Raw genomic sequence first — 10530 nt, 5'->3', positions numbered from 1 at the left:
GCCAACCTAAAGATCAAGGTGAAGCCGCCGTGGTAGAAGAAGGTTATGAGAGCGCTGAAGTTCTCGCTGTCACCGATAAAGATCCAAACACCGACTGGATCTTGGACAGCAGGTGTACGTTCCATATGACTCCCAACAGGACGTGGTTTGAAGATTTTCAAGAAGAAGGTGGGAGGGTTCTTCTAGGCAACAATAAGTTGTGCAAGGTACTGGGTTAAGGCTCCATCAGGCTGAAGATGTTCGATGGCCAAGAAAGAATTATGACCGGTGTAAGGTATGTGCCAGAACTGAAAAGAAATTTAATGTCTTTGGGTACGCTTGATAAACAAGGGTATAATTATAGAGCCGAAGGGGGGTATCATAAGAATAGCTAGAGGATCTTTAGTTGTTATGAAAGGTACCATGAGTAATGATCTGTACACTCTCTTAGGTAGTACTTGTTGAAACACCTTTCCACATAATTTTGATTTGACAAAATTGTTTAAGTATAAATTAGAATACATATTCTAAACACACTAAGTTTAAATGCGTTGATTTATTCTACTAATGTGTTTGTTCAATGTTGAGTATAAATGTTATAAGTCATAAGGATTGGAAGGCCCAAGCCCAATACGGAAGCCAAGGCCCAAGTCAAACAACTCAGTACACTCGGCCCGCGTATGTCAAGACGTTGTCGTTTTGGAAAAAAATGCAACTCAGCAAACGGAAGGATCTAGAAGACCTTCAGGAACAACTTCACAATGAAGCTGCTGAGTAGTCTCGACAAAGCGTACAAGACAGCAGACCGGCAGAGGAAAACTTCCAGACAAAGTGTTTCCTCTTTTAGCAAAGTTCAGACGACACAGTATGCTGTCCAGTTGACTTTACCATAAAAGGAGAGACCATCTGCTGTGCTGACCGAGGACAGAAGATACACGATTGTGATTGGCCAAGAGCTCTGTGCAAGTCAGGATGACAACGACACATAGCCGTTTCCCTCCAACGGTTATTTCGAAATTCGAAATGACCGAATGGCCAGACGTCTCTATAAATAGTGCCATCACAAGCTTCACTAGATACAGAACTTGATCAAGCCATTACGCTGTCCAAATCTCTACAAGTTCTGCAAGCAAGAAGCAAAGCAAAATTCTTACACTACATTTTCATATCTGTGTAAAAGTCTAGAGTGATTGTTTTTCAATCATCTAAGGTGTTCTAGCAATTGTTGTTTAGGACAAAATCTTTATCATTTCTAGAAGTAGAAAGGAGAGGCTGAGTACTCGGTTTTAAGTACTCAGCGGAGAGATTAGGATTGAGTAGAAGTATAGAGGAAGGTACTCTTGTCATACTCAATTGCTGATATTGTAAAAGGTTTGAGGCTCTACCTTTAAAGAGCTCAGTAGAGGATTTGAAATCTCGAAGGTGTTCCGGGGACAGGACGTAGGCTTAGAAGAAGCCGAACCTGGATAAATCTGCTGAGTGAAGTATTTCTAAACCTTAACTCCTTATTCATATTGCTTGCTTAAAACAAACTAAAACTGACCAAGTAAAAGAGGTCAAGCTGAGTTGTGCGCTACCAACGAGAAGGTTCAGGAATAGACTCTAAGTGCTATTTCCTGACCTAAGCAACGAAGCTGTCCTAGTCACTAGTTGACTAAGCCAGTGTCTTGCTGAGTGCTAAGCGCCGCTGTTAGATAAACCTTTCTTAAAGAAAAGAAATCTGCCCAAATTATTTTAAAAAGGAAAAATAGTTCCTAACCCCCCCTTGGAACTATATTTCCAACCTTACAAGGGACCAACAAGTGGTATCAGAGCTTAAAAGCTCATTACTAAAGGTCTAACAACCTTGAGTTGATCCATACCATGGGCGAAAACAGCACTCGGTTTCTCCCTAGAAACCAGACAACTCAGATATTACCTGAGGGGCTGTCCATTACCAGGCCTCCCCTATTCTTCGGGTCAAACTATACCTTTTGGAAGAATAGGATGAAAAACTTCATTCAAGCTACAAACATGAGTGCTTGGCTATCTATAGTCCAAGGCCCGTTTGTACCTGTGAAAGTTGTTGCTGGCCAGTCAGTTGTTAAAGCTGAGGTTGAATGGACAGAGGATGATCTTAAGAAGCTTCAAAACCATGCTTCGGCTATCAATATGCTTCACTGTGCGCTCGATGCTGCAGAATATAACAAAATCTCAGGTTGTGAGTCGGCACAAGAGATCTGGAAAAAGCTGGAAGTCACCTACGAGGGAACAAACAAAGTAAAAGAATCCAAGGTGAATCAGCAGATGAGACTGTACGAGCTGTTCGAGATGAACAATGATGAGGGCATTTCAGACATGAACGCAAGGTTCACCAACATCATTAATGAGCTCAAGAGACTTGGGAAAATCTTCACTGAGGAAGAACAAGTCAAAAAGATACTCAGGAGTCTTCCAAAAGACTGGCAAGCAAAGAAGACAGCAGTTGAGGAAGCTCAGGATTTAACCACCTACAAATATGACGAACTCATCGGTTCATTGCTGACCCATGAGATATCAATGAAGAACTTTGAGGTGAAGGAAAAATCTGATGACAAGAAGCAGAAGTCACTTGTCATGAAGGCTGACTCCACTGACGGGAGTTCAACTGATGATGAGGAGATGGCTATGTTCACAAGAAAGATGAAGAGGCTGTTCAGGAAGAACGACAAATATTCCAAAAAGCCTTACAAAAAGTTTGATAAGTATAAGGCTGACTCAAGCGACAGTAAATACAGAAAGGACAGCTCAAAGCCCATTACATGCTTTGAGTGCCACCAAGATGGCCATATTAAGTCAAACTGCCCCACGATGAGGAAAGACAAGAAAAGTGGGAAGAAGGCAATGGTGGCTACTTGGAGTGACAGTGATGAATCTTCATCAACAGAAACTGAGGCCACCGAGTCAGCGAAGATATGCTTTATGGCTGACGAACTTGCTGAGCCATGCATTTCTGAGCATGCTGACCAATCTGATGAGTCAGATAATGAAGAGCAATCTAATGAGGTAATCTCACTCTCTCAACTCAGAAATGAAATGGGTAACGCCCTGAGTGATCTCTATACACTTGTTAAAAAGTGTAACAGGAAGATTAAAGCACTCAGCCGGCGCTGTGATGAAGTAGAAGAGGTCAAACTGAGTGACCTCAGATACCTTCTTCAAGACAACTCAGTTTTGCATGAAAATATGAAAATCATTCATGAGTCTGTCTCTGAAGTCCAGTCAGTTTCAAAGAAACTGAGGAAGGATGTCACAACCATTCAGAACCAATTAAAGGTTCCAAAGAAAAACAATTTTCCGCTGAGAACTCAGTATCAAGGTACACAGTACCAAGGTACTCAGCAGAGAAGAAATCCCCAGCGAAAAGTCCAATGTGATTTTTGTGGGAAGTTAGGACACACTACTAAAGTGTGCTGGCACGCTCAGCACTGGGATGCTGACAAGTCAGTAAAAAATCCTAAACAGAAGGTCAGTTGTGACTTCTGTGGAAAGAATGGCCATACTGTCCATGTATGCCGCCATAAAATAAAATATGATGCTATACCTGTTGCACCTAACAAGTCAGGACCCAAAAAGAGTTGGGTACCTAAAAGTAACTAGTTACAATGCAGGTAAGCCTGAGATGTGCCGAGAAGTCAAAGATGTGGTATATATTGACAGCGCATGCTCAAGGCATATGACGGGTGATGAAACTCAATTCATCACGTTCGAACGTAAACGAGGAGGAAGCGTAAGTTTTGGAGACAACAAAAAGGGTAAAATAGTAGGATCAGGCACCGTTGGAGGTAATCCCACTATTGAATCTGTCTCCCTAGTCAGCGGACTCAAATATAACTTACTTAGCGTAGCTCAGCTATGTGATAATGGAAGAAAAGTTATATTTGACAAAACTGGATGTAAAATATATGAGGAAAAATCAAATGAGTTAATTTTAACTGCCCCTCGGATAGACAATGTCTTTATGCTAAACCTCGAAAAGAAGTTTTCAAAAACTGTATGCTTAGTCACAAAGGAAGAAAATTCCTGGCTATGGCACAAGAGACTTGGTCATGTAAGCATGGACCTCCTGGCCAAATTAGCAAGAAAGCAATTGGTTGAGGGACTGCCTGAACTTAAATTTCAAAAAGATCAATTATGCCATGCCTGCCAAGCTGGAAAACAAACCAAGCAATCTTTTCAAAGTAAAAACATTGTCTCAACTAAGCGTCCGTTAGAAATGCTACACTTGGATCTCTTTGGTCCAGTCCAGCCGATGCGTCTGGGTGGAAGAAGGTTTTCCTTGGTTATTGTAGATGATTTCTCTCGGTACACATGGGTTATCCTGCTGACCAGTAAGGATGAGACCTTTGAGACATTTTCAAACTTGGTTAGAAAAATTGAAAATGAGAAAGACCTAAAATTAGCTCATATCCGTGGTGATAATGGTGGAGAATTCAAGAACCAAAAGTTTGTTGAATTCTGTGGAGCCAGCGGCATTGACCACAATTTCTCTGCTCCTAGAACGCCTCAGCAAAATGGGGTTGTTGAAAGGAAGAACAGAACTCTGGTTGAGATTGCTAGGACAATGCTGGATGAGCATAGGCTTCCAAAGTATTTTTGGGGAGAAGCTGTCAACACAGCATGCTATATTCTGAATAGGGCTTTAGTTAGACCTATAATTAAGAAAACCCCATATGAACTTTGGAAAGGACGAAAGCCCAACATTGGATACTTTCGTGCCTTTGGCTGTAGGTGTTTTATTTTAAATACCAAAGATAGCTTAGCCAAATTTGATTCAAAAGCTGATGAGGCTATCTTTCTAGGCTACTCAACAAACAGCAAAGCATACAAAGTTTTTAATAAGAGAACCCAAGTATTAGAAGAATCTATACATGTGCAATTCGATGAAACTGACCCTGCAGGAAGATACCAGCCGCTGACAGAAGATGAACCAAACTCAGCACCTGCTGATCAAGAACCAGCTACTGAGTCCTTCATAAAACGGCTGACCAAGAGTAAGAGTGAACCTAAAATTACTTTCACTGACCCATCTACTTCTGCAGAGATTGTTGAAACACGAATAGAACAAGACATAAATCTACCAAAGGAGATAAGAGTCCCAAGAGGGCATTCAGAAAATGCAATTCTTGACTCAGCTGGAAATACGCTGATGACAAGAAATCAACTAAGGAAGTATCTCGGCAATGTAGCTTTTGTCTCAGTACTGGAGCCGAAGAACTTTGCCAAAGCTGAGGATGACGAATACTGGATGAATGCCATGCAAGAGGAACTCAATCAGTTCAGGAGGAATAATGTATGGGAGCTAGTGCCATATCCTGGGAGCCAAAAGACCATTGGAACGAGATGGGTCTTCAGGAACAAGCTAGATGAGCAAGGAAACGTAGTCAGAAACAAGGCAAGACTTGTAGCTCAGGGCTACAGTCAGCAAGAAGGTATAGACTACGGTGAGACCTTCGCCCCAGTGGCAAGGCTAGAGGCAATTAGAATACTGTGTGCATATGCATCTTACATGAACTTTAAATTATTCCAAATGGATGTCAAAAGTGCTTTTCTTAATGGAGTTATAAACGAGGAGGTTTATGTAAATCAACCTCCAGGTTTTGAGGACCCTAAGTTCCCAAATCATGTTTACAAACTCAAAAAGGCTCTGTATGGACTCAAGCAAGCACCACGTGCTTGGTATGAGAGGCTGACCAACTTCTTACTGACTAGAGGTTACATCAGGGGTCAAGCTGATACAACCTTATTCATTAAGAGAAAGGGTAAAGATACCCTGCTGGCACAAATATATGTGGATGATATTATATTTGGTGCTACTAATGAATCTATGTGCAAGGAATTTAGCAAACAAATGCAGACTGAATTCGAAATGTCAATGATGGGAGAACTCAACTTCTTCCTCGGACTTCAAATTAAGCAAGGAAAGAATGGCATGTTCATCAGTCAAGCCAAATATGCCAAGGAGATCTTAAAGAAATATGACTTGGTAAATTGCAAGCCAATATCCACTCCTATGGGCACTGACACTGTCCTTTGTGCTGATGAGAATGGTAAGTCAGTAGACAGCAAGTTATACCGAGGTATGATTGACTCTTTACTTTACTTAACAGCAAGTAGACCGGACATTCAGTTCTCAGTATGTTATTGCGCTAGATATCAAGCTAACCCTAAGGAATCCCATTACATAGCCGTAAAAAGGATCCTTAGATATTTGCAAAGCTCAGTAAATGCAGGTTTGTGGTATCCAAATACTCATGACTTTACACTCATCGGATACACTGACGCTGACTATGGACGAGACAAGCTGGAAAGAAAAAGCACCTCTGGAGGATGCCAATTCCTAGGAAGCTGTCTTGTATCTTGGTTCAGCAAGAAGCAGGCGTCAGTAGCCCTGTCCACAACTGAAGCTGAGTACATTGCTGCTGGAAGCTGTGTTGCTCAAGTCCTTTGGATTAAGCAACAACTTGAAGATTATGGTGTTCAAACAAAGACAATTGAAGTCAAATGCGACAACAAGAGTGCAATTGACCTCTCAAAGAACCCAATCCAGCACAGCAGGATGAAGCATGTCAGCATAAGACATCATTTCATCAGAGATCATGTACTTAAGAAAGAAATTAAGCTGACTTATGTCCCAACGGACGAACAGCTGGCGGACATCTTCACGAAGCCACTGGCTCGTGAGCAGTTCATCATACTGAGAGAAGCAATTGGTATGTTTAATCCTCTTCAGTAAATTCCTGTGCTAACTGAATATTGAATGCTGAGTGAATTACATGCTGAATGATTTATTGTTTGCTGAGTATCTCTTGAAACTGACTGAATATACACTACTGAGTAAACTTGCACACTGAGTAAATTAGTTTAGAACTTGAACTTAAAATCATCCTTAAATAATGCACTGACCTCTCAGAATATCAAACGCTTGACATTCTAAATACTGAGTGATTAATCCGTTAGCATAAATTCCAAGCACGCGTATAACCTAGGATGACGTATTCGCCGTAATGTGTCATAAATGCCAGGATCCCTGTCGGTACATGATCCCAAGGCAACTGACATATGGATTTGGTTAAGATCCACACCGTTCAACTCGTCTATAAATCATGGGCAATTCCCCATCTTTTACTCCTTAATCTCAACAAGCAAGAGATGGATACTGACTCGATGAAGCAAAATGAGTTGCTATCTCTTGCACGGCAATCCTTCACTCACATCCGTCATAACAATATCCAGCGTCATCATTATGACTCAGCACTCTTAAAAACCTTCCACCAAGTCTTTGCTGGTCTCACTGAAGCTCTCATTTGGCAAGCCAAAGCACAAGCCTTCAATGTGAATATGCTCAGTGCTGCTGATCTTCATATACCAGTCGAAGTATCCGCTGATGGCGTTGGCATTTTTGATGGGGTGAATGAAAGTGCTGACAAACTCAAAGAGCTTTCACAAGAACTGACTCGCGCTGTCTTAACCGATGCGTTTAAGCTCCCTGAAGTTGACAAAACGGGGGAGAAAGCACAAGCTACTAGAGCTCAGCATGAGCAACGTCAGTACAAGAGAAGTCAGTCACAGGGCAAGAAAAAGAAATAGTTAGGCTATGTCTTAATTTTTGCTAATTTATTTCTTTTGCTGTGCAACTACTGACTTCTATCAATATATCATACTTCCTTTTCTTACTCCAATACTGAGTTATGATATATGCTATTAAGTACTGAGTTATTATGTATCTTCGTTTATATCAGCTATGCTTAACACTTATAATATTTATTGACTAAATGATATGCTGATAACATGTTTGACATCATACTATGATCTTATGAAACATTCTGATAAAGAACTCATTGAACAATAATTTGCTCAGCGCGCTCTGTCACTATACATTACTTCCGCTGAATTCTGAGTAAAATAGAATATGACCCATAAGCTGACCTATACCTGAAATCTGATCTTAGACTTATTCAGTTAAACCTTAGAATGTTTAGAATAAAACTAAGTCCGTAGTTCAGTCCTTACGGGGGAGTTCACTTAATTAAAAAGGTCAACTATCATGGGGGAGCTCATACTGAGTTCCTTGCTGAACAGTTTTGCCAACATCAAAATGGGGGAGTTTGTTGAAACACCTTTCCACATAATTTTGATTTGACAAAATTGTTTAAGTATAAATTAGAATACATATTCTAAACACACTAAGTTTAAATGCGTTGATTTATTCTACTAATGTGTTTGTTCAATGTTGAGTATAAATGTTATAAGTCATAAGGATTGGAAGGCCCAAGCCCAATACGGAAGCCAAGGCCCAAGTCAAACAACTCAGTACACTCGGCCCGCGTATGTCAAGACGTTGTCGTTTTGGACAAAAACGCAACTCAGCAAACGGAAGGATCTAGAAGACCTTCAGGAACAACTTCACAATGAAGCTGCTGAGTAGTCTCGACAAAGCGTACAAGACAGCAGACCGGCAGAGGAAAACTTCCAGACAAAGTGTTTCCTCTTTTAGCAAAGTTCAGACGACACAGTATGCTGTCCAGTTGACTTTACCATAAAAGGAGAGACCATCTGCTGTGCTGACCGAGGACAGAAGATACACGATTGTGATTCGCCAAGAGCTCTGTGCAAGTCAGGATGACAACGACACATAGCCGTTTCCCTCCAACGGTTATTTCGAAATTCGAAATGACCGAATGGCCAGACGTCTCTATAAATAGTTCCATCACAAGCTTCACTAGATACAGAACTTGATCAAGCCATTACGCTGTCCAAATCTCTACAAGTTCTGCAAGCAAGAAGCAAAGCAAAATTCTTACACTACATTTTCATATCTGTGTAAAAGTCTAGAGTGATTGTTTTTCAATCATCTAAGGTGTTCTAGCAATTGTTGTTTAGGACAAAATCTTTATCATTTCTAGAAGTAGAAAGGAGAGGCTGAGTACTCGGTTTTAAGTACTCAGCGGAGAGATTAAGATTGAGTAGAAGTATAGAGGAAGGTACTCTTGTCATACTCAATTGTTGATATTGTAAAAGGTTTGAGGCTCTACCTTTAAAGAGCTCAGTAGAGGATTTGAAATCTCGGAGGTGTTCCGGGGACAGGACGTAGGCTTAGAAGAAGCCGAACCTGGATAAATCTGCTGAGTGAAGTATTTCTAAACCTTAACTCCTTATTCATATTGCTTGCTTAAAACAAACTAAAACTGACCAAGTAAAAGAGGTCAAGCTGAGTTGTGCGCTACCAACGAGAAGGTTCAGGAATAGACTCTAAGTGCTATTTCCTGACCTAAGCAACGAAGCTGTCCTAGTCACTAGTTGACTAAGCCAGTGTCTTGCTGAGTGCTAAGCGCCGCTGTTAGATAAACCTTTCTTAAAGAAAAGAAATCTGCCCAAATTATTTTAAAAAGGAAAAATAGTTCCTAACCCCCCTTGGAACTATATTTGAAACCTTACAAGGGACCAACAGTACTGTGTTAGTCTCTGCAGCAAATCTCACCGAGTCTAAGACAGATAGAACCAATCTTTGGCACGTTAGACTAGGTCACGTGAGTGAAGTAGGTTTACAAGAACTTAGGAAGCAGGGTTGTTTTGGTAAAGATCACATAGGAAAAATAGATTTCTGTGAGAACTGTGTCTTAGGGAAGTCTAGTAAAGTCAAGTTTCCTAAGTCAGCAACCCATAAAACCCAGGACATTCTTGAATACATTCACTCAGACCTATGGGGGCCAACAAGAACTAAGTCTCATGGTGGGAGGACCTATTTTTTGACCCTCATTGATGATTACTCTAGAAGAGTATGGGTTTATATTTTGGCTCATAAAAATGAAGCCTTGCAAACCTTTAAGGATTGGAAAGTGCTTGTGGAAAATCAAATAGGAAAGAAAGTCAAAAGGTTGAGAACCGACAATGGCTTGGAATTTCTTGACAAAGAGTTCATCACTTTGTGCAAGAAGTCGGGTATATCCAAGCACCACACTGTTCCTGGAACTCCACAGCAGAATGGCCTAGCAGAGAGGTATAATAGGACTATCCTAGAAAGAGTTAGGTGCATGTTAATCCAATCCAGTCTCCCTAAGTCTTTTTGGGCTGAAGCAGTGCAAACTGCGTGTTACCTAATCAATAGATGCCCATCATCTGCTATAGGTTTTAAAACACCTATGCAAATGTGGTCAGATCACCCAGAGGATTATGAAAAACTTAGAGTGTTTGGTTGTTCGGCTTTTGCACACGTTAGATAGGAAAAACTAGAACCTCGGGCTCTAAGATGTGTTTTTATAGGCTACCCTATAGGAGTCAAGGGCTATAAGCTGTGGTGCCTAGAACCTGGTCATAAGAAATCCATAGTAAGCAGAAATGTTGTGTTCAATGAGATGGATTTTCCTTATCAGAAAAACCAAGAGAAAACTCAGATAGAACCGAGTATTCTTGAACCCATTCAAAACCTTGAGAGTGTTAAGAATGAGGTGGAGCTTGAAGAAAATAGTGAAAACACCCCTCAAACCGAACAAGAGGTGAGTGATGGTAATCTTACTGAATCCAGTCAAAGCT

Source organism: Euphorbia lathyris, chromosome 2 (genome assembly GCF_963576675.1).
Source record: "Euphorbia lathyris chromosome 2, ddEupLath1.1, whole genome shotgun sequence".
Taxonomy (NCBI): domain Eukaryota; kingdom Viridiplantae; phylum Streptophyta; class Magnoliopsida; order Malpighiales; family Euphorbiaceae; genus Euphorbia; species Euphorbia lathyris.
The sequence above is the reverse complement of the archived record's forward strand: the minus strand, read 5'-3'. Positions refer to the sequence as shown.